The sequence below is a fragment of the Amblyraja radiata genome, unplaced genomic scaffold (assembly GCF_010909765.2).
Source record: "Amblyraja radiata isolate CabotCenter1 unplaced genomic scaffold, sAmbRad1.1.pri scaffold_673_ctg1, whole genome shotgun sequence".
Classification (NCBI taxonomy): domain Eukaryota; kingdom Metazoa; phylum Chordata; class Chondrichthyes; order Rajiformes; family Rajidae; genus Amblyraja; species Amblyraja radiata.
Window position 1 is genome coordinate 1 of NW_022630696.1, and position 23,387 is coordinate 23,387.

At 50.7% G+C, this 23,387-nt stretch overlaps 1 pseudogene; it reads right to left on the reverse strand.

Moving 5' to 3' along the window:
* Positions 1-2,345: 2,345 nt before the first annotated feature.
* LOC116970242 overlaps positions 2,346-23,387 on the reverse strand; it is a 37,866-nt pseudogene continuing 16,824 nt past the window's right edge.

Consider the following 23,387-nt stretch of genomic DNA (forward strand, 5'->3'; position numbering starts at 1 on the left):
GGAGATAGATAGATAGAGATAGATAGAAATATAGAGAGGTAGACAGAGAGGAGAGAGAGTGAGGATAGTGAGAGAGAGAGAGCGAGAGAGAGAGAGAATAGGGAGAGAGGGGAAGGAGGGAGATAGATAGAGAGAGAGCGTGTGTGAGAGAGAGAGAGATAGTGCTAGTATACAGGCGATCACTGGTCAGCGCGGGCTCTGTGGGCCGAAGGGCCTGTTTCCGCGCTGTATCTCTAACGTGTAAAGTGGTGAGGGTGGGCGAGGAGATCAGGTTGGGACACAAAGTGGTGCAGTGGTAGAGGTGCTGCCGTTCAGCACCCAAAGTCCCGGGTTCAGATCCACACTGGCCTAAAGGAGCCTGGAGGTTAACTTAATTTCCCGGGCAACCGTTTAAAACGTCGCACACACCGCCCTTTCACAGGGGACATGGCCTAGAGTCTGCAGGCTCTCCGGTGTCCACGGCCCAGGGCCAGAGCAAGGTGCCAGACACCAGCGCCAGTGCCCACCGCCCAGAGCAAGGTGCGAGACACCAGCGCCAGTGCCCACCGCCCAGGGGCCAGAGCAAGGAGCCAGACACAAACACCAGTGCCCACCACCCAGGGGCAAGAGCAAGGAGCCAGACACAAACGCCAGTGCCCACCACCCAGGGGCCAGAGCAAGGTGCCAGACACAAACACTAGTGCCCACCACCCAGGGGCCAGAGCAAGGAACCAGACACAAATACTGGTGCCCAAGGTGCGAGACACAAACGCCAGTGCCCACCACCCAGGGGCCAGAGCAAGGAACCAGACACAAACGCCAGTGCCCACCACCCAGGGGCAAGAGCAAGGAACCAGACACAAACGCCAGTGCCCACCACCCAGGGGCCAGAGCAAGGTGCCAGACACAAACACTAGTGCCCACCACCCAGGGGCCAGAGCAAGGAACCAGACACAAATGCTGGTGCCCAAGGTGCGAGACACAAACGCCAGTGCCCAAGGGCCAGAGCACGGTCCCGATACAAATGCCAGTGCCCACGGCTAGAGCACGGTGCCAGATACAAACGCCAGTGCCCACGGCTAGAGCACGGTGCCCGATACAAACGCCAGTGCCCACGGCTAGAGCACGGTGCCAGATACAAACGCCAGTGCCCACGGCTAGAGCACGGTGCCAGATACAAACGCCAGTGCCCACGGCTAGAGCACGGTGCCAGATACAAACGCCAGTGCCCACCACCAAGGGCCAGAGCAAGGAGCCAGACACAAATGCTGGTGCCCACCACCCAGGGGCCAGAGCAAGGAGCCAGACACAAATGCTGGTGCCCAAGGTGCGAGACACAAACGCCAGTGCCCAAGGGCCAGAGCAAGGTGCCAGACACAAACGCCAGTGCCCACCACCCAGGGGCCAGAGCAAGGTGCCAGATACAAACGCCAGTGCCCAAGGGCCAGAGCACGGTGCCAGGCACAAACGCCAGTGCCCAAGGGCCAGAGCAAGGTGCCAGATACAAACGCCAGTGCCCACGGCTAGAGCACGGTGCCCGATACAAACGCCAGTGCCCACGGCTAGAGCACGGTGCCCGATACAAACGCCAGTGCCCACGGCTAGAGCACGGTGCCCGATACAAACGCCAGTGCCCACGGCTAGAGCACGGTGCCCGATACAAACGCCAGTGCCCACCACCAAGGGCCAGAGCAAGGAGTCAGACACAAACGCTAGTGCCTACCACCCAGGGGCCAGAGCAAGGAGCCAGACACAAATGCTGGTGCCCAAGGTGCGAGACACAAACGTCAGTGCCCAAGGGCCAGAGCACGGTCCCGATACAAATGCCAGTGCCCACGGCTAGAGCACGGTGCCAGGCACAAACGCCAGTGCCCACCACCCAAGGTGCCAGACACAAACGCCAGTGCCCACCACCCAGGGGCCAGAGCACGGTGCCAGGCACAAACGCCAGTGCCCACGGCTAGAGCACGGTGCCAGATCCAAATGCCAGTGCCCACGGCTAGAGCACGGTGCCAGGCACAAACGCCAGTGCCCACCACCCAGGGGCCAGAGCAAGGAACCAGACACAAACGCCAGTGCCCACCACCCAGGGGCCAGAGCACGGTGCCAGGCACAAACGCCAGTGCCCACGGCTAGAGCACGGTGCCAGATCCAAATGCCAGTGCCCACGGCTAGAGCACGGTGCCAGGCACAAACGCCAGTGCCCACCACCCAGGGGCCAGAGCAAGGAGCCAGACACAAACACCAGTGCCCACCACCCAGGGGCAAGAACAAGGAACCAGATACAGACGCCAGTGCCCATCACCCAGGGGCCAGAGCACGGTGCCCAAGGTGCGAGACACAAACACTAGAGCACGATGCCAGACTTACCCGTCACCACAGTGTCGTTTCCGCTTCACCCCCTTCCTGTGCTCCGACTGCTGTCGGTTGACGCTCTGTAGCACAGCCTCGATAACGTCCATGATGGTGTCGGGCTGGGCGGCCGTCTCCCCGCCCTCGCTCGCCTCCCCGGCAAACCGCTCGGCCTGCGCCGGTGCGGGAGGGTGGGCGCCGGCAGCGGCGGATGACGACGGGGGCCGGGACGGGCAGGGCTCCTCCGTCTTCCGCGGCCTCCCCCGCTTGCGCTTGACCATGTTGTTGCCTGTCCGAGACTGCCTCTGCAGCTTTTTGGCTTTCAGGATCTTGTTGACGTGGTCCAGGTTCTTCTTGGTGGCCAGGATCTTGTCGAAATTGCACATCCTCCTGGCCTGCCGCTGCATGGCTTCCATCCGCTCCTCCGCCGTCGCGATCGGCTCGCCGTGGGGGCCGCTGTCGGGGAAGTCGCTGGTCTGGGCGGGGGGCGTTTCCAGCCGCCAGCTCGGGCTGTAGCCTTTCCCCGAGCCGGGGGTGGGGGGGCTGTCGGGGCGAGTGACCGTCACGCTGGCGATCACGTCTTCGATCGTCTTCTCTATGGCCATTCGCTGGGAGCCATCTTGCGTTACGCGCTGGATGACGTTCTCTATAGCTTCCTCCACTGGACTTCCTAGTTTCGTACCTCGCGATGACGAGCCCGTGCCTGAAAAGGAGGAGAATCCGATTAGAGAATGGTAGACTATAGAGACACAGTGTAGAGTAAATGGTTCCTGACTGGATTTGAGTATAGGAGCAGGGAGGTTCTACTGCAGTTGTACAGGGTCTTGGTGAGACCACACCTGGAGTATTGCGTACAGTTTTGGTCTCCTAATCTGAGGAAAGACATTCTTGCCATGGAGGGAGTACAGAGAAGGTTCACCAGACTGATTCCTGGGATGTCAGGACCTTCATATGAAGAAAGACTGGATAGACTCGGCTTGTACTCGCTAGAATTTAGAAGATTGAGGGGGGATCTTATAGAAACTTACAAAATTCTTAAGGGGTTGGACAGGCTAGATGCAGGAAGATTATTCCCGATGTTGGGGAAGTCCAGAACTAGGGGTCACAGTTTAAGGATAAGAGGGAAGTCTTGAGACAGAATGAGAAAAACATTTTTCACACAGAGTGGTGAATCTGTGGAATTCTCTGCCACAGAAGGTAGTTGAGGCCAGTTCATTGGCTATATTTAAGAGGGAGTTAGATGTGGCCCTTGTGGCTAAAGGGATCAGGGGGTATGGAGAGAAGGCAGGTACAGGATACTGAGTTGGATGATCAGCCATGATCATATTGAATGGCAGTGCAGGCTCAAAGGGCCGAATGGCCTACGCCTGTACCTATTTTGTATGTTTCTATGTTTCTATGACTAAAATTCTACTGCAGTTGTATTGGGCTCTGGTGAGACCACATCTGGAGTATTGTGTACAGTTTTGGTCTCCTAATTTGAGGAAGGACATCCTTGTGATTGAGGCAGTGCAGCGTAGGTTCACCAGCTTAATCAATGGGATGTCGGGACTGTCATATGAGGAAAGGTTGAAAAGACTAGGCTTGTATTCACTGGAGTTTAGAAATATGAGGGGGGGGGGGGGGGGATCTTATAGAAACATATAAAATTATAAAAGGACTGGTCAAGCTAGATGCAGGAAAAATGTTCCCAATGTTGGGCGAGTCCAGAACCAGGGGACACACAGTCTTAGAATAAAGGGGAGGCCATTTAAGACTGAGGTGAGAAAAAACGTTTCCACCCAGAGAGTTGTGAATTTGTGGAATTCCCTGCCACAGAGGGCAGTGGAGGCCAAGTCACTGGATGGATTTAAGAGAGAGTTAGATAGAGCTCTAGGGGCTAGTGGAGTCAAGGGATATGGGGAGAAGGCAGGCACGGGTTATTGATTGGGGACGATCAGCCATGATCACAATGAATGGCGGTGCTGGCTCGAAGGGCCGAATGGCCTCCTCCTGCACCTATTTTCTACGTTTTCATGTTTCTATAGAGATAGATAAATTCTTGATCAGTAGAGGTGTCAGGGGTTATGGGGAGAAGGCAGGAGAATGGGGTTAGGAGGGAGAGATGGCAGAGTAGACTTGATGGGCCAAATGGCCTAATTCTACTCCTATCACTTATGACATTACATGGATGGACACTGGTTTGCTCGCTCAATGGACAATAGGTGCAGGGGTAGGCCATTTGGCCCTTCGAGCCAGCACCGAGCCAGCACAGAGGGTGTTTACTGCACAGATGGCACTTCAGTAATGCAACACACTTAAAACATTATCACCAGCCAATTACCAGCTATGAGCGTGCCATTAGTAATAATCACAGGTTCATGCCGATTTATGTCAGGCAGTCTTCCAGGTACAATAAGCCCGTCTGGATAACGTGGAGACACAAGGAACTGCAGATACAGGTTACAAAACAAGGCACATAGTGCTGGAGTAACTCAGCGGCAGGCAGCCTCTCGAGAAAACAGGAATCAGGTCGGGACCCTTCTTCAGACTTAATCGAAAGTGGAGGCCGGTTCTCTGGATGCTTTCAAGAGTGAGCTAGATAGGGCTTTTATCTATGCAACTTGATCTCTTCAGTATTCGTGCCATCTATGTTTTGGTGTGCTCAAGCAAAGCACGAGTGTCATTGTCCTGTCAGGGACACATGACAATAAAACTCTTTTGATCACTTTTAAAGATAGCGGAGTCAGGGGATATTGGGGAGAAGGTCGGAGCCGGGGTACTGATTGGGGATATACAAAATTGCTGGGGAAACTCAGCGGGTGCAGCAGCATCTATGGAGCGAAGGAAATAGGCGACGTTTCGGGCCGAAACCCTTCTTCAGACAAGGTACTGATTGGGGATGATCAGCCATGATCACATCGAATGGCGGGTGCTGGCTCGAAGGGCTGAATGGCCTCTACTCCTGCACCTTGTTGTCTATTGCCGATTGAAACGTTACCTATCCATTCAGCACTTCAACTCCCCCTCCCATTCCAAATCCGACCGTTCTGTCCTGGGCCTCCTCCATGGCCAGAGTGAGCAACACCGGAAATTGGAGGAGCAGCACCTCATATTCCGCTTGGGCAGTCTGCACCCTAGCGGCATAAACATTGAATTCTCCAATTTCCGGTAGCTCTTGTTGTCTCCTCCCCTTCTCAGCTCTCCCTCAGCCCTCTGGCTCCTCCTCTTCCTTTCTCCTTTCTCCCCCCCCCCCCCCTACATCAGTCTGGAGAAGGGTTTTGGCCCGAAACGTTGCCTATTTCCTTCGCTCCATAGATGCTGCCGCACCCGCTGAGTTTCTCCAGCAATTTGTCTACCTGTGATTTTCCAGCATCTGCAGTTCCTTCTTAAACACCTATCCATCTTCTCCAGAGATGCTGCCTGAGCCGCTGAATTACTTTAGCACTCTAAAAAAAAAAAGATTTAGTGTAGACTAGACCAACTGGGATCCACTGGGGGTCCCTGTCACACGGGAGGCCTGGGAGGCCAACGAAATAAAGCACCACTCAAGTCAAATTCTTCTATCTAGCATATAAAATGATGAGAGGCATAGATAGGGTAGACAGGCAGAACCTTCCCCCCCCCCCCATGATGGAAAAATCAAATACTAGAAGGCATAGATTTCAGGTGAGTGTGGCAAAGCTTAAAGGAGATGTGCAGGAATATATATTTTTTACACCCAGATCACATCAGCCATGATCACATTGAACGGCGGTGCTGGCTCGAAGGGCCATTCGGCCCTTCGAGCCAGCGCCGCCATTCGATGTGATCATGGCTGATCATCCCCAATCAGTACCTCGTTCCTGCCTTCTCCCCATATCCATGGGGGAGTCCAGAACTAGGGGCCAAAATTTAAAAATAAGGGGTAAACCATTTAGAACGGAGACGAGGAAACACTTCTCCCCATATCCCCTGACTCCGCTATCTTTAAGAGCCCTATCTAGCTCTCTCTTGAAAGCATCCAGAGAACCGGCCTCCACCGCCCTCTGAGGCAGAGAATTCCACAGACTCACAACTCTCTCTGTGAGAAAAAGTGTTTCCTCGCCTCCGTTCGAAATGGCTTCCCCCTTATTCTTAAACTGTGTGTGGCCCCTGGTTCTGGACTCCCTCAACATCGGGAACATGTTCCCTGCCTCTAGCGTGTCCAAACCCTTAACAATCTTATATGTTTCAGTGAGATACCCTCTCATCCTTCTAAACTCCAGCGTGTACAAAGTCAAAGGTATCAAAGGTATTTTATTAGTCACATTCACATACACCCAGGTGTAGTGAAGTGAAATGCTTTTTGCCATTTTGCAGCACACAAAAAAAGAATACAGACATAACACCAATAAGAGTCTTAAACACAAAGAACATCCCCCCACAATGGCTCCCACCATGAGGGAAGGCACAAAGTCCAGTCCCCAACCCCAGTTCACCCATAGTCGGGCCCATTGAGGCCTCCACAGTTGCCTCTACGGAGGCCCGATGTTCCAGGCCGTTCTCGCCGGGTGATGTGAGCCCAGCCGCTCCATTCTCTCAGCATATGACAGTCCCGCCATCCCGGGAATTAACCTTGTAAACCTACGCTGCACTCCCTCAATAGTAAAAATGTCCTTCCTCAAATTCCTATTCCTGCCCCTACTGTCTATTGTCTGTTGTGTGCCTGGAACATGCTGCTTGGGTTGGCGGTTGAAACAGATATAATAATTCTATTGAGGAGGCTTTTTTGATAGGCATATGGATATGTGGTGAGTGGAGGCATACAGACTATGCACAGGATGAGAAGAGATGGTCTTCGCATCATGTTCAGCACACAGATTGTGGGCCGAAGGGCCTGCTCCCCCTCCTGAACTTTAGTTCAGTTTAGTTCAGAGATTCAGCGCGGAACTAGGCCCTTCGCCCCACCGAGTCCGTGCCGACCAGCGACCCCCGCACACTAGCACTGTCCTTCACACGCTTGGGTTAAATTTCACCAAAGCCAATTAGCCTACAAACCCGCACGTCTTAGGAAACCGGTGCACCCGGAGAAAACCCACGCAGGTCGCGCGCGGGGAGAACGTACAAACTCCTTACATACGGCGCCCGTGGTCAGGATTGAACCCGGGTTTCTGGTGCTGAGAGGCAGCAACTCTAACCCCGTATGCACACGTATAACTGGGCGGCGACTCTTGTCAGCAGCGGCCTCTGCAGTCCGTCTGCATTTTTATTATTTTATGTCTATGTTTTTATGTAGTTTTTGTTATTTTTTGTCGGGGTATGTGTGTGGGGGGGTGGGAGGGAAGGGGTAACTTTTAAATCTCTCCCTGCACGGGAGACCCGACCTTTTCTTTGTCGGGTCTCCGTTGTCGTTGGGGCTGCAACGAGGAGCGGCCTCCAACAGGAAGACCGGGGGCTCTGGTGCCGACTACTCACCTCACCGTCGCGGAGCTGGCTGAGCCCAGAGCGGGTGGAGCTGTGGTGGAACGCTGCTGTGACCCGACACCCGGAGATCGGAAGCTCCTACCGCAGGTTTGTGGACAGTAATACCGGGAGCCCGCGGGTCCCTGCTGGGAGACCGCTTTTCGGGGCTTCCGCAACGGCGACTTCTCCCGCCCGAGTTGCGGGGTTGAAGATTACCTGGAGCGGGGCCTTACATCACCGCCCCGCGCGGCTTGGAATGGCCGCGGGACTTTGTGAGCGCCCGCCGGGGCTCCAACACCAAGAAACCCGCCGGGGCTCCAACACCAAGACCCGGTGCGTGGCCTTGCATCACCTGGCGTGGCTTTAATGGCTGCGGGACATTTAACATCGCCCGCTGGGGGCTTTGACTCTGACATGGGGGGGAGAGGGGAGCGCAGGGGAGAGATATGTTTAAGTTTTGCCTTCCATCACAGTGAGGAGGACTCACTGTGATGGATGTTTATGTGAATTGAATTGTGTTGGTGTGTGTCTTGGTTCTTTTTTTGTATGGCTGCAGAAACCAAATTTCGTTTGAACCTCATGTGAGGTTCAAATGACAAATAAAAGGTATTATATTGTATTGTATTGTATTGTAACTGGTCTATAAAGACAGTACTCGACGGATAACACAAGGGTTCTGATGCCGCGGACTGAAGATGTTATAGGTGCAAGCGTCTAGGGAATGAGAGGGGGCAGCCACGGTGGCACAACGGTAGAGTCACAGAATCACAGCGCCAGAGACCCGGGTTCAATCTCGACTACAGGTGCTGTCTTTCGTTTGGCTTAGAGTAGGTATGTTGCAAAGCCTACCTGAAGCGTCTTTGAAAATCTGCCGCTACGGGTGTGCGCGATTTTGGCGCCGTTTAGAGGGGGCGGGTTTAAAACGCGATTTTCTCTAGGCTGTTCAAATCGAAGATGTTCAGCCTAGTTAATTATTAACGAAAAATCGCTGGAAGACCCCGTCGCAAAAGCTATTATTAGGTTTAAAGGCCTTGAATAATAGTTATAGTAGTTTAAAAATCAATCTCTAAACCCGCGACCGCCAGCAACCGCAGGGTCTCATAAAGCAGATAGCAGAAGGAAGGTTGTATATTTTTACATTAAAAAGGGCTTCTAAAGATCCCTTTATACTAAGTTTAATATTGCGAGTAGCTCATTTTGGCCCCATGATATCGCGCAGTATTTTTCTGGGCATTTGGGGCACAAATCTACCGCAATGTGAACGTTCTAAACCAGCGCGTTCCACAGGGACCCACTGGAAAGCTGATTTAAATGGGCATTTATTTACAGCAATTGAACACTGAATTCCTTCCATTTGGCCTATAAATTAATGTAAATGAGATTTAAAAATCATGTTTTATTGTGAATTATTTGTGAATATTATTTGGACATTTAGGCTATTTAAAAATGTTAATCATTTATTAAGAAATGGATAGATGTTTAGATCTAGTAATTGAAGTCTGAAATTAGCTACAATTAGGTAACTAACTAATTATATGCTTTAATTTCAGGTCATCCAAGTAAGATTATTTTATATTTGTTTCAGAATGCTTCAATCTATGATAACTGAAAATTTCATTCAGTTCTCTTAATTTTTAAGAAAGTTATGGGCTTTTGACTGTTCACGATCACAGCTTTTTTGTTATGTCCATAGAAAATCAATAGGGAACAAGATGCTCATTTCCCAGTATGAAAATGGCCATAACTTTTTAAATACTTGAGATATGAAAGTGAATTAGGTGTCAAATTAAACTTATTTTTATGCTTTATCTGATGGGATAAATTACAGACTTGATTTTTAAAATCTCAAAATTTTGTAACATTGCTACTTAGAGATACAGCGTGGAAACAGGCCCCTTTCAGCCCACCGGGTCCGCACCGACCAGCGATCCCAGCACATTAGTTCAAGTTCAAGTGAGTTTATTGTCATGTGTCCCTGTATAGGACAATGAAATTCTTGCTTTGCTTCAGCACACAGAACATAGTAGGCATTGACTACAAAACAGATCAGTGTGTCCATATACCGTGATATAAATATATACACACATGAATAAATAAACTGATCAAATGCAAATAACAGATAATGGGCTATTAATATTTAGAGTTTTGTCTGAGCCAGGTTTAATAGCCTGATGGCTGTGGGGAAGTAGCTATTCCTGAACCTGGTTGTTGCAGTCTTCAGGCTCCTGTACCTTCTACCTGAAGGTAGCAGGGAGATGAGTGTGTGGCCAGGATGGTGTGGGTCTTTGATGATACTGCCAGCCTTTTTGAGGCAGCGACTGCGATAACTACTCTATACCCAAGAGGTATGCCAGCATTAACACTGCCCTATACTCAAGAGGGACAATTTCTACATTTACCAAGCCAACCTACAAACCTGCATGTCTTTGTGGTGTGGGGGGGGGAACACGAAGATCTCGGAGAAAACCCACGCAGGTCACGGGGACAGCGTGCAAACTCCATACAGACAGCTCCTGTGGTCAGGATTGAACCTGGGTCTCTGGAGCTGTGAGGCAGCAACTCTAACTCGGTATGTACAAAGGGTTCTGACTAGCCAATGATGTTGAGGACTGAAGATGTAATAGGTGCAAGAGTCAAGGGAAAGAGAGGGGCAGCCACGGGTAGTTGATGCCTCACAGCGCCAGAGACCCGGGTTCGATGCTGACTGCGGGTGCTGTCTGTACGGAGTTTGCACGTTTCCCCCCCAACCGTGCCGCCCATAATCTGCTCTAGGCTCTGCGGGATGTCTACGCTTGGACTAAAACCAAGGCTGCAGGGAGGGACGGTACAACACTAATAAAGGTGTTTAAGAAGGAACTGTGCAGATGCTGGAAAATCGAAGGTAGACAAAAATGCTGGAGAAACTCAGCGGGTGCAGCAGCATCTATGGAGTGAAGGAAATAGGCAACGTTTCGGGACGAAACCCTTCTTCAGACAGATGGGGGGTGGCGGGGAGAAGAAAGGAAAAAGGAGGAGGAGGAGGAGCCCGAGGGCTGAGAGATGGGAGGAGACAGCAAGGGCTAACAAAATTGGGAGAATTCAATGTTCATGCCCGCAGGATGCAGACTACCCACCCAAGCGGAATATGAGGTGCTGTTCCTCCAATTTCCGGTGTTGCTCGCTCTGGCCATGGAGGAGACCCAGGACAGAGAGGTCGGCTACGCAGTGGGGAGGGGGAGTTGAAGTGCTGAGCCGTGGCTTGCTGTGCGCTAGGACTGACCCCTTGTGCTCCTCTCTCTGCTTTTCTCGTTCCACGCCCGTCTGTGGTAAACACACACCCTTCCCTCCCGCACCACCCCCTCCCCGGGCACTTTCCGTTGCAACCGCAAGAAATGCAACACCTGTCCCTTCACCTCCCCCCCTCGACTCCATTCAAGGTCCCAAGCAGTCGTTCCAGGTGCGACAAAGGTTCACCTGTATCTCCTCCAACCTCATCTACTGCATCCGCTGCTCTAGATGTCAGCTAATTTACATCGGTGAGACCAAGCGTAGGTTGGGCGACCGTTTCGCCGAACACCTCCGCTCAGTCCGCCTTAACCTACCTGACCTCCCGGTGGCTCAGCACTTCAACTCCCCCTCCCATTCCCAATCCGACCTCTCTGTCCTGGGTCTCCTCCATTGCCAGAGTGAGCAACAGCGGAAATTGGAGGAACAGCACCTCATATTCCGTCTGGGGTCCTTGCGCCCTTATGGCATCAACATTGAATTCCCCCAATTTGGCTAGCCTGTGCTGTCCCCTCCCCTTCCTTCACCCTCTAGCTGTCTCCTCCCACCCTCCCATCCGCCCGCCCTCGGGCTCCTCCTCCTCCCTTTTTCCTTCTTTCTTTCCCCACCCCCCATCAGTCTGAAGAAGGGTTTCGGCCCGAAACGTCGCCTATTTCCTTCGCTCCATAGATGCTGCTGCACCCGCTGAGTTCCTCCAGCAATTTTGTGTACACACCATTGACAACTCCGTCTGCAACAAGGCAAAGGCACTTGTGGTGACGTCAGGACGCCAGCATTGTTACTGACTCACGGCCACAGGCGTCTTGCTAATCTTTGCCTTATGTAGTCTGTTCACTGCTCCGATTGCATTGAGGATTTTTATCTACGCCAGGGCAACGTGACACGGAGAGGAAGACTGCAAATCAACAGCTAATGGTCGACACAATGGCTAGCGGACTGGTGAACAGAGGAGACCCATGCCGTCAGGGCAGGGCAGCTCCATTCAGCTCATTAAATCTATCAGCAGTAAGATGCGGCTATCAGGAAAGATTTTTTTAATATATAACTTAAATGTAAATACTGGTTCTGCTCTGTTCTGTTGTTTTGCACAATCCCGCAGGCATTGGCACTTTCATTTCGCTGTGCATCTTGTATGTGGATGAGCCATTTAGAACGGAGACGAGGAAACACTTTTTCCTCACAGAGAGTGGCGAGTCTGTGGGGTTCTCTGCCTCAGAGGGCGGTGGAGGCCGGTTCTCTGGAGAGAATTCTTTCAAGAGAGAGCTGGATAGGGCTCTTAAAGATAGTGAGAGGGAGTCAGGGGATATGGGGAGAAGGCAGGAGCGGGGGTACTGATTGGGGATGATCAGCCGTGATCACATTGAATGGCGGCGCTGGCTCGAAGGGCCAAATGGCCCTTCGAGCCAGCACCGCCGTTCAATGTGCTCATGGCTGATGTGATCTGGGTGTAAAAAAATATATAAATATATTAAAAATAAATGGCGGTGCTGGCTTGAAGGGCCGAATGGCCTACTCCTCCACCTATTGTCTATTGACAAATAAAGATGACCAGAGATTCACAAGTAAGTCCACAAGTCCATTAGACTTGTGGACTGACACTCAGCGGGTCAGGCAGCATCCCTGGGGAAAAGGAATTGGTGACATTTCGGGTCGAGACCGTTCTTCAGACAGTCTGAATAGGACCTTGATCCGAAACGTCACCCCCCAGAGGCGCTGCCTGACCGGCTGAGTTACTCCAGCATTTTGTGTCTGTCCAAGCAGCATCTGCAGTTCCTCCCTACAATTTAAACCCGTGGATGTAGCTGTACCTCCAGGAAATGGGTGAGGAAGGGGTGAATGACTCCGGGCCCTGAGAGCAATGGGGCACAAAGGTTAGCACACTGGGGCCTAGTCCCGTTTGCCTGCATTTGGCCCACATGCCTTCTAAACCCATAAAATTATCCAAATATCTTTATAATATAAAGAATTGATGGAATTCCTTGCCACAGGCGGCTGTGGAGGCCACAAGTCAGTGGATATATTTATGGCAGAGATAGAGAGATTCTTGATTAGTGCGGGTATCAGGGGTTATGGGGAGAAACATAGAAACATAGAAATTAGGTGCAGGAGTAGGCCATTCGGCCCTTCGAGCCTGCACCGCCATTCAATATGATCATGGCTGATCATCCAACTCAGTATCCTGTACCTGCCTTCTCTCCATACCCTCTGATCCCCTTAGCCACAAGGGCCACATCTAACTCCCTCTTAAATATAGCCAATGAACTGGCCTCGACTACCCTCTGTGGCAGGGAGTTCCAGAGATTCACCACTCTCTGTGTGAAAAAAGTTCTTCTCATCTCGGTTTTAAAGGATTTCCCCCTTATCCTTAAGCTGTGACCCCTTGTCCTGGACTTCCCCAACATCGGGAGCAATCTTCCTGCATCTAGCCTGTCCAACCCCTTAAGAATTTTGTAAGTTTCTATAAGATCCCCTCTCAATCTCCTAAATTCTAGAGAGTATAAACCAAGTCTATCCAGTCTTTCTTCATAAGACAGTCCTGACATCCCAGGAATCAGTCTGGTGAACCTTCTCTGCACTCCCTCTATGGCAATAATGTCCTTCCTCAGATTTGGAGACCAAAACTGTACGCAATACTCCAGGTGTGGTCTCACCAAGACCCTGTACAACTGCAGTAGAACCTCCCTGCTCCTATACTCAAATCCTTTTGCTATGAAAGCTAACATACCATTCGCTTTCTTCACTGCCTGCTGCACCTGCATGCCCACTTTCAATGACTGGTGTACCATGACACCCAGGTCTCGCTGCATCTCCCCTTTTCCTAGAAGGCAGGATGATGGGGTTAGGAGGGAGAGATAGATCAGCCATGATTGGATGGCGGGGTAGACTTGATGGGCCGAATGGCCTAATTCTACTCCTATTCCTTTATATCTTATTATTCTAATTCAGCCACGATTGAATGACGGAGCGGACTCGATGGGCCGAATGGCCTAATTCTGCTCCTGTGACTTAAGGGCCCGTCCCACTGTAGGAAGTCATTCTCCCGAGTTTGCCCCTGATTCGAACTCAGAGAATGTCCGTAGCGGGTCCGTAGGAGTTTGTGGATGTCCCGTCGCGGCTCGTAACGCTAACGGTAGGTACTCGGGTCATCCGGGTAAACTCGTGACGTTTATTTCAACACCGTGAAAAATGTCCGCGAGTAAAAAAAATACTCGTGAAGAAAACAATTGTTGTTTTTTACTCGAACGAGCCGCTACGGGACATCCACAAACTCCCACGGACCCGCTACGGACATTCTCCGAGTTCGAATCGGGGGGAAAACTCCAATTACTATTGAATTGCCTCGTACAGTGGGACAGGCCCTTTGTGAACTGCCCCGAGTACAGAGCTGTGGGGGATCTTTCTGGGAAAAGTATCCTTGCTGAAGCAAGTGAGCGAGCAGTCACAGAGACCCGGAGATGACCAATGGCCCCCGGCTTTGAAATGGCCACCTTCACATGCGAGGGAGTGGGAGGCTAAAGGTCAAAGTCACAGGTCATCTGAGCCTCAATGGGGGAAAAACACTCAGACAGGATTTACAGGCAGGCTCAATGTAATGTATAACTACCATGAATAGCCCTGAAAAGACTGCACTCCTCCAGAGACTTGATTAGCTTTCTTTTCAATGGGATTGACAAGCATAGAAACATAGAAAATAGGTGCAGGAGTAGGCCATTCGGCCCTTCGAGCCTGCACCGCCATTTGATATGATCATGGCTGATCATCCAACTCAGTATCCTATCCCTGCCTTCTCTCCATACCCCCTGATCCCTTTAGCCACAAGGGCCACATCTAACTCCCTCTTAAATATAGCCAATGAACGGGCCTCAACTACCTTCTGTGGCAGGGAATTCCACACATTCACCACTCTCTGTGTAAAAAGTGATTTTCTCATCTCGGTCCTAAAAGACTTCCCTCTTATCCTTAAACGGTGACCCCTTGTTCTGGACTTCCCCAACATCGGGAACAATCTTCCTGCATCTAGCCTGTCCAACCCCTTAAGAATTTTGTAAGTTTCTATAAGATCCCCCCTCAATCTTCTGAATTCTAGCGAGTACAAGCCGAGTCTATCCAGTCTTTCTTCATATGAAAGTCCTGCCATCCCAGGAATCAGTCTGGTGAACCTTCTCTGTACTCCCTCTATGGCAAGAATGTCTTTCTGATGTGTAGACGGACTCGCTCTCTTACAAGCAGCAGAGGGTGGTGAGAACGGCACAGAATGCTGGAGTAATTCAGGGGCACAGGCAGCATCTCTGGAGGGAAGGAATGGGCAACATTGAAACGTCTCCCGTTCCTTCTCTCCAGAGATGCTGCCTCGCCCGCTGAGTTACTCAATAGACAATAGACAATAGGTGCAGGAGGAGGCCATTCGGCCCTTCGAGCCAGCACCGCCATTCAATGTGATCACGGCTGATCATCCCCAATCAGTACCCCGTTCCTGCCTTCTCCTCATATCCCCTGACTCTCTCTCGCTATCTTTAAGAGCCCTATCTAGCTCTCTCTTGAAAGAATTCTCTCCAGAGAACCGGCCTCCACCGCCCTCCGAGGCAGAGAATTCCACAGACTCACAACACTCTGTGTGAAAAAGTGTTTCCTCGTCTCCGTTCTAAATGGCTTACTCCTTATTCTTACTCCTGCATTTTGTGTCCACCTTCGATTGTACCAGCATCTGCCGTTCTTTAAAGGGCCTCTCCCACGTGGCGATTGTTCTCGGCGACTGCCGGCGTCATATCAGGGGTCGCCAAATGGTTTTGGGGTGGAAGATGGCAACCTTCACGTGGTCCGCCCTGTTTCGAATAATGCAGTCAACTCGACGTGCACAAACAGAAGATCAAGTAGCGCAAAGGTACACAAAAATGCTGGAGAAACTCAGCGGGTGCAGCAGCATCTATGGAGCGAAGGAATAGGTGACGTTTCGGGTCGAGAACCTTCTGGAAACTCAGCGGGTGAGGCAGCATCTATGGAGCGAAGGAATAGGTGACGTTTCGGGTCGAGACCCTTCTGGAAACTCAGCGGGTGAGGCAGCATCTATGGAGCGAAGGAATATGTGACGTTTCGGGTCGAGACCCGAAAGGGTCTCGACCTGAAACGTCACCTATTCCTTCGCTCCATAGATGCTGCCTCACCCACTGAGTTTCTCCAGCATTTTTGTCTACCTTCAATCTGAAGAAGGGTCTCGACCCGAAACGTCACCTATTCCTTCACTCCATAGATGCTGCCTCACCCACTGAGTTTCTCCAGCATTTTTGTCTACCTTCAATCTGAAGAAGGGTCTCGACCCGAAACGTCACCTATTCCTTCGCTCCATAGATGCTGCCCCACCCGCTGAGTTTCTCCAGCATTTTTGTCTACCTTCGATTTTCCAGCATCTGCAGTTCCTTCTTAAACAATAGTCTGTGGCATTCACTTCAAAGAGGGAGTTGTAAACAGGTGTTATCAGGTTGTGGTGTGAATTGGGACACACAGGAATGAAAGGGTGTGGTTTTACTGTGGTAGCCGCAGTCATAAACAGAGTGGGTGACTTCAAAGGTTGAGGCCAGACAGGGTCAAGGCTTTTTTCTCATTTTTCTCTCAATCTGAGATAAGGAGGTGATAACACAGGATAAAGCACATCAGGTGGCCACTGAGGCAATGGGGCTGCGTTACAAACCACCAGGCAAGTCATCCAGGGTAACAAGGCAGAGAACCGGGTAGCATAGACCACTCCTGCTAAATGCAATGGGCGCCCCCCCGGTGGGGGTCCCTCTACGCAGGGATTCTCCCCCTCTACATTGGGGACCTGGGGTGGAGGGTATTGCACCGAGGTGTTCCCTGCAACCTGTTTCTCTCGCGGTTCACAGACTCGCCAGCCGCCTGCCACTTTTGCGGGCTGGAAGAGTCTGTGTACCACGTGTACATGGAGTGCGTGAGGCTGCAGCCACTGTTTGAATATCTAAAGGGGCTGCTCCTTGCCTTCTGGCTGCATTTTTCACCCACCATCCTCATCTTTGGACACCCTGTGCGTAGGGGAGAGGGTAGGGCTGAAGATGTCCTGGTTGGGTTGCTCCTGGGCCTGGCCAAGCTGGCCATCCGCGAGTCACGACGCCAGACGGTGGAGGGCTCTACCCGAGCCAGCTGCCTGCCCCTTTTCCGGGGTTACGTCCGTGCCCGGGTGGGATTAGAAAGGGAATACGCCCTGTCTACGGGCACCCTGAGGGAGTTCCGGGACCGCTGGGCTCCGCAGGGTGTTGAATGTATCCTCAATAAGGATTGTATCATAGTTGTATAGTAGTTTATTACATGTTTGTATTGTATTATGGTGGTGGGTTCTGGTTTGTTTTATTGTAGTGTAATATTATTTTTTAATAATTGAATAAATTTATTTAAAAAAAAAAAAAATTTTTAAAAAATGCAATGGGCGCATGTGTAGTACGCAACGGAGCGGAACGTGGGCCTTTTTTCCATCCATTTCAGTAACCCGACCCGACCCGACTCGCAGTGTAATCATCGTTTGCTGGGGAACAGTTTGTGTTAATAAATTATATTTCTGAAATTAAGGAGAAGAATTTTACCAAAGAACTGTACGTTTTCCCCGTAACCTGCGAGGGTTTTCTCCGAGAACTTTAGTTTCCTCCCACACTCCAAAGATAGACAGGGTTGTTCGTTAATTGGCTTGGTATAAATGTAAGATTGTCCCTAGTGTGTGTGTGTATTAGGATAGTGTTAATGTGCGGGGATCGCTGGTTGGTGCGGGCTCATTGGGCCAAATGGCCTGTTTCCGTGCTGTATTTCTAAACTAAACCCTTTAGAAGAAAGATAGACCACTCCTTTTAAATGCAATGGGCTGATGTGTAGTACGCAACGGAGCGGAACGTGGGCCTTTTTTCCATCCATTTTAGTAACCCGACCCAACCCGACCCGCAGAGTAATCAACGTTGCGGGGGAACAGTTTGTGTTAATAAATTATAATTCTGAAAACGAGGAGAAGATTTTTACCAAATAACTTTTATTTTTACGAGGATGTTTCCGTAACCGGCTTCCGTCTCCGCACTAGTATCTTTGCTCCGCTACGGGATCTTTGGTGCGGAGACGGAAGCCGGTTACGGAAATGGGGCCGAAAATTACCCACGAATCTGCCCATGACCGTACTAGTGTTCAAGAAGGAACTGCAGATGCTGGAAAATCGAAGGTACACAAAAATGCTGGAGAAACTCAGCGGGTGCAGCAGCATCTATGGAGCGAAGGAGATAGGCAACGTATCGGGCCGAAACCCTTCTTCAGACCGTACTACGTCTTTTTCTTCGAGTAATCTTGCTAGAGGATCTTTGCAGAGAACTAGAGAGAGGGTGCACAGTAGGGGTGAGGTGAGAGATTGCTGCAGGGAGTGGGAGATAACTGTTTGAGAAGGAACTGCATTGAGTGTTGGGGGTCATCGACTCGGTGAAAGACACTCCTTTGGCCTGGCCCGAGTGTTGTTCACCACCCAGATGTCCGTCGGGGAATGTTGCCGACTGGCCCGCTGCAGACTGCAGGAGTACGTGCTGAGGGACGCGCTGAAGCTCGGTGCAGCCAACGCCAAGGCTCGGTGGGGGAGGACCACAGTCTAGGGTCCTCCCACTGCTGGACATGGGGGGGGGGGGCAGGATGTGGTGGAGACATTATTTGCACTTTATCAGTTTATTTATTTATGTGCGTATATATTTATATTACGGTATATGGACACACTGATCTGTTTTGTAGTAAATGCCTACTGTGTTCTGTGTGCTGAAGCAAAGCAAGAATTTCATTGTCCTATACAGGGACACATGACAATAAACTCACTTGAACTTGAACTTGGCGTCCTTCAAAATAAGGGAAGGGATTCCACGCCGGTGGGCCACATGAGTGGCAAGGGTGGGGGACAAATTTGTGAAATTTGAGCAAAGTATGTAGACTGTATTGAACAATTTGTATAGCCTCCGAAAATGTTGGATGAATTTTTTTTTGCCCGGTTCATGTATTGTATATATTTATTACCTGAATAAAGTCTATTTTGAAATTTAAAAAAAACTGCAGGTGCTGGAGAAACTCAGCGGGTGAGGCAGCATCTATGGAGCGAAGGAAATAGGCGAAGTTTCGGGTCGAGGCCCTTCTTCAGATTGAAGGTAGACAAAAATGCTGGAGAAACTCAGCGGGTGAGGCAGCATCTATGGAGCGAAGGAATAGGTGACGTTTCGGGTCGAGACCCATCTATGGAGAGAAGGAATAGGTGACGTTTCGGGTCGAGGCCCATCTATGGAGAGAAGGAACAGGTGATGTTTTGGGTCGAGACCCTTCTGGAAATTCAGCGGGTGAGGCAGCATCTATGGAGCGAAGGAATAGGTGACGTTTCGGGTCACCTATTCCTTTGCTCCATAGATGCTGCCTCACCCGCTGAGTTTCTCCAGCATTTTTGTCTACCTTCAGTCTGAAGAAGGGTCTCGACCCGAAACGTCACCTATTCCTTCGCTCCATAGATGCTGCCTCACCCGCTGAGTTTCTCCAGCACCTTCGATTTTCCAGCATCTGCAGTTCCTTCTTAAACATAATCACCAGCGGAGCATTTGCTAGGAATTCTCAGCCGATATCAACAGGGTGTTTGAGGTGGGACCACCTGAAAGTCCAGAACACATAACCACGCATGCAACGATCGACTTAAGGGTAGACAAAAACGCTGGAGAAACTCAGCGGGTGAGGCAGCATCTATGGAGCGAAGGAAATGGGCGACGTTTCGGGCCGAAACCCTTCTCCAGACTTAAGGGCCTGTCCCACTTTTTTCGGCCACTTGCCGGCATAGTCGCAGCAGGTCGGCGAAAATTTTCAACATGTTGAAAATCCAGCGGCAACCAGCAAAAGGTGCGACTCTTTGGGCGACTACTCATGACCAAACAGGCGCCTTTCCTTCTCTCCACAGATGCTGCCTGTCCCGGTGAGTTACTCCAGCGTTTTGTGTTTATCTTGGTTGTAAGCCGGTATCTGCATTTCCTTGCTACATGCTCCACCCACAACGCCGCCCATGTCTGCACTGATGAACAGCGGGCAGTTTAGATTTTTTTTCCCCTCTCTCCTGAGGTTAATGTTTGGAAAAGCCAAGTGACAGGAGATGAATGGTGACATGTACCTGGCGAGGTGGCACTTTCTGACGGATTCCTCCTCCTGCTGGGGCTGCAGCAAGCAGTGTCCACGTGCCTCTGTGACGTGTGTTTGTCTGGTGCAGGTTGCAACCCTGTGATTGTATTAAACCAGGAGAATAATGCTGCAGGAGCAGGAGAGCAACACCAGCACGCCACAGCTCAACCCATTCCCCACACCAACAGCTCATCAAAAGCTTCTCACCATTTGTGACAAGGCTCATGTACGAAGACGGGATAAATTCTAACAGTTCTCATGGTTGCGAGGCGAGTGGGGGGGGGGGTGAGAGAGGAGGGCCGTTGAAGTGCCGCGTCAATGCCAGCGGTCAGTCGTTCAAGGATGGGCCGCGGGAGTCCCAGCGTTCGGCCGAAGACACGCCGCCGAAAACAAAGATGGACCCGGTGTGTGTGTGTGTGTGTGTGTGCGTGCGTGCGTGTGTGTGTGTGTGTGTGAGTATGTGTGTGTGTGCGTGTGTGAGTGTGCATGTGTGTGTGTGTGTGTGCGTGCGTGCGTGTGTGTGTGTATGTGTGTGTGTGCGTGTGTGAGTGTGCATGTGTGTGCGTGCGTGTGTGTGTCTGTGTGTGTGTGTGTGAGTGTATGTATGTGTGTGTGTGTGTGCGTGTGTGTGTGTGTATGTGTGTCCTTGCGTGCGTGTGTGTCCGTGCTTGCGTGTGTGTGTATATGTGTGAGTGTGTGTGCATGCAAGCGTGTGTTTGTGTTTGTGTGTGCGTGCGTGTGTGTGTGCGTGTGCATGTGTGTGTGTGTGTGTGAGTGTACAAGAGGGTCTATCGGAACTATTTTGAAGGCTTCTGTCGACGCCCTTTACATGGTGACTCTTCGCATACATGAAACAAAGAATCTCACTGCACCAGGTACACGCGCCAGTGAAGTAGCAATCAATGGTTTAAAGAGGGCTTCCTTTACCCTCGATACCTTACCCAGACACCCTCACACCAACAGCGAGATACAGATGTTGCTACATCAGAATTATTGCTCTCCCATCAGCACCAAATGAGGCACAATCACAAAGGATACGCCAAACTTAAAGATTCAAAAAAAACCTCAGAGCCCGGAAACCCAAAATGAAAGCTGAAGAGGAAAGTGTGAAGTGGCCTTGGTTAGGCAAATTCCTTGTATGTGAATGTACTTGGCCAATAAACTTATTCATTCATTCATACAGCATTGAAACAGGCCCCAAACCCCACGCACAGCATGGAAACTGGTTATTCATCCCTAAAAGCCCTGTCCCACGGTACGAGTTCATTCCAGGAGCTCTCCCGAGTTTAAAAAAAAATCAAACTCGTGGTAAGCACGGAGAATGAAAGTAGCGGGTACGTCGGAGCTCGGGGACGTCTCTTAGCGCTAACGGCAGGTACTCGGGAAGACTCGCTAACGGCAGGTAAGCACGGGAAGACTCGTGAAGGTTTTTCAACATGTTGAAAAATGTCCACGAGAGCCCCGAGTACCGACGAGTGGCCATTACCGTAAATCTCCCAGTTCGAATCAGGGCAAACTCGGGAGAGCTCTTGGAATGAACTCGTACCGTGGGACAGGGCTTTAATACTCCATTGAAACAGGCTCCGCAGCACAACTTGCCCATGTTTACCAAGGTGCCCCATCTTTGCTAGTCCCACCTACCCATGTTTTTTGCCCATATTTCTTTAAACCTTTCCTCTCCTACTCTAGGGTCTTGCCCTCGACTAGGACCATCTATTGAAAGTGAAAAAACAATTTAATGGGAAGTACGAATGCGGATTAAAGCCCCCCCCCCAGTATTCTTACTGTGTCGTGCTCGAGGGGACTGCAGCCAACAGCGGCATCCATTTTGCTAGAATGAATCTCGTATCTAACAACATGCATGTCTTGGGTGTCATGATGCTCGGCGTGATTCTTAATGAAGGGATCAATGAGTCTGCGCATTACACAAGGTAGATGTTTGGCAGGACTTCAGCTGTGGATCTATAAGCAATGTGTAGAACAGCAATAATAAAGAACCAGTACTTCATTCAGTTGGTCCAGGGCCAGGCTTTATGTTTTATGGGGATTAACGCCTAATCGTTTTACATTTTCTCTTTCCCAGTTCCAAAGAAGTGTCTACGAACTGAAATGTTAAGTCCGTTTCTCTTCGCAATAATCCCGCCTGCACAGTTTTGTTTACTTCACATTTTCAGCTTGATCCTCAAAATGAAACAGATACGATAGTGGCTTTGAGCTTCTCTGTGGATTGTCACCTTGTCATGGAGGAGAGGCTTGTGTGGCCCTGAGATCCTGAGAGAGATGCCGTCTGGAGCTATGCTCCTGGTAGGGCCACCCATGGCGGTAAGGTCGAGGGGGGGGGGGAAGGTCTCTGACAAAGAGCAATCCAACCAAGACCTCAACGGTGGAACAGGCGCAGGACGATGGCTGACTTTAGTGGGGCGTCACAACGGCTGGGAAGGCGGATGAAGGCTGTAGCAGAAAAGGGTCTCCGGTCGTCTTGGACTCCATGCCACTGGATCATCTTGTTCATCATTAGTCGTTCATAAATAAGTGAGATAACATTGTTGTGTGCTATTAAAACTTGTCGGGGGTAAACGGGACGAGAAAGGTTGGGAACCCCCTGGTCTAAAGTGTCTCTTTGCCGTTGCAGAGTCAAAAGCAGCAACTGATAGACAATAGGTGCAGGAGTAGGCCATTCGGCCCTTCGAGCCAGCGCCGCCATTCAATGTGATTATGGCTGATCACCCCCAATCAGTACCCCGTTCCTGCCTTCTCCCCATATCCCCTGACTCCGCTATCTTTAAGAGCCCTATCCAGCTCTCTCTTGAAAGTATCCAGACAACCGGCCTCCACCGCCCTCTGAGGCAGAGAATTCCACGGACTCACAACTCTCTGTGAGAAAAAGTGTTTCCTCGTCTCCATTCTAAATGGCTTACCCCTTATTCTTAAACTGTGTGTGGCCCCTGGTTCTGGACTCCCCCAACACTCCCCCATGTTTCCTGCCTCTGGCTTGTCCAAACCCTTAATAATCTTAGGTAGACAAAAGTGCTGGAGAAACTCAGCGGGTGCAGCAGCATCTATGGAGCGAAGGAAATAGGCAACGTTTCGGGCTGAAACCCTTCTTCAGACTGCCTACCTTCGATTTTCCAGCATCTGTAGTTCCTGTTTAAACCCTTAATAATCTTATATGTTTCAATGAGATCCCCTCTCATCCTTCTAAACTACAAGCCTGATGAAAACGGATA